Source organism: Eptesicus fuscus, chromosome 11 (genome assembly GCF_027574615.1).
Source record: "Eptesicus fuscus isolate TK198812 chromosome 11, DD_ASM_mEF_20220401, whole genome shotgun sequence".
Taxonomy (NCBI): domain Eukaryota; kingdom Metazoa; phylum Chordata; class Mammalia; order Chiroptera; family Vespertilionidae; genus Eptesicus; species Eptesicus fuscus.
In genome coordinates, this window is record NC_072483.1 from 64936743 (window position 1) to 64938491 (window position 1749).

A 1749-nucleotide genomic window follows, 5' to 3' on the forward strand; every position below is an offset into this window, starting at 1 on the left:
ATTAGTAACCTCAGTGTCATCTGGCCTGTGTTCCCGCCCTGAAATGATGCCATCCTACCTATTCAAGGAACTCCCAAGTGAGCAGGCAGCCCCCAGAAACCCCAAATGCATATTTTGTTCTCCAAGAATTGGCCTTAGGAGTTGGGCAACCTTGATAGACAGCTAAGGTGTTTGTATCTCAAATACTCTGTTGTGGCTTCATGGCCCAAGCACTCGTGGGTGATGGCATTCTGGCAATTCAGGTTTCAGGGAGAGATTTTTAATGTCCACTATGTGACTAAGATGCATTTACTAGAATTTGCATTATTGCCCTACTGGTGTGGCACAGTGGTTGAACATTGACCTAAAAACCAGGAGGTCACAGTTCGATTCCCAGTCAGGGCACATGCCCCAGGTTGGCTGGATCCCCAGCAGGGGGTGCAGGAGGCACCCAATCAATGAATCTCATCATTGACGTTTCTATCCCTCCCTCTCCCTTCCTTTCTAGAAGTCAATAAAAATGTATTTTTGAGATTGCTTAAGGGACAGGTCTATTTGCATTGGCTGGTTGTTACATGGGTGGTTGCCATAAAGAAGCAAGTTGTTTGAAATGATTGTCTAAAACAAAGTGATGGGAGGAAAGCCCCATGTGCTCCATTTGGTGTTCCCTTCTCAGTGAGGGGTTGGGGCCTCTGTTAGACCCTATCATCCATTCAGTTCTGTTCTATTCCCAAAGTGTGTCCTGATCAGTCACTATAGTGAAACAGAGTATCCAGCTCTCAGAATCCAGGCGTGGTGAGAACTTGGGCAGAGCCCTGTCAATACATGTGGTGTTTTCAGCTTTCGACCTGCAGGAGGCTCAGGTGCACCTTTCTTTGGTTGTCCCCAATCCGGGTTCATCTGACACCAGCCGACTCCACCATGCCGCTGAAGTTCAACCCCAACAAAATCAAAGTTGTATACCTGCGGTGCACTGGTGGGGAAGTGGGTGCCACGTCTGCCCTGAGCCCCAGTTGCCCCCCTGGGCCTGACTCCGAAAAAGGTTGGTGATGACATCGCCAAAGCAACCAGTGATTGGAAGGGTCTGAGGATTACATGAAACTGACCATTCAGAACAGACAAACACAGACCGAGGTGGTGCCTTCTTGCCTCTGCCCTGATCATCAAAGCCCTTCAAAGAGCCTTCCAAGAGACAGAAAGAAGCAAAAAAAAACAACACATTAAACATTAAGTGGAAATACCACTTTTGATGAGATTGTCAGCATTGCCGGACAGATGAGGCACCGATCGTTAGCTAGAGAGCTCTCTGGAACCATTAAAGAGATCCTGGAGACTGCCCAGTCTGTGCGTTGCAATGTTGATGGCCGCCACCCTTGCAACATCACAGATGATATCAGCAGTGGTGCAGTGGAATGTCCGGCAAGTTCAAGAACTACAAAGGAAAATGTTTCCATTAAAAATTATTGACAACCAAGAAAAAAGGTCGTGGAGCAGGAAGAGCCCTGGCCATTTCCCAGCTAGTCATGACTCTTATTCTCTGCATTTGTCATCCTAGGGCCGTGGTTGGCAAACTGCGGCTCACGAGCCACATGCGGCTCTTTGGCCCCTTGAGTGTGGCTCTTCCACAAAATACCACGGCCTGGGTGAGTCTGTTTTGAAGAAGTGGCGTTAGAAGAAGTTTAAGTTAAAAAATTTGGCTCTCACGAGAAATTTCAATCGTTGTCCTGTTGATATTTGGCTCTGTTGACTAATGAGTTTGCCGACCACTGT

The 1749-nt window shown here is 47.7% G+C and overlaps 1 pseudogene; it reads left to right on the forward strand.

Moving 5' to 3' along the window:
* The first annotated feature begins 822 nt into the window (after nt 1-822).
* Nucleotides 823-1446, forward strand: LOC103289382 (60S ribosomal protein L12-like; annotated as a pseudogene).
* The last annotated feature ends 303 nt before the right edge of the window (nt 1447-1749 follow it).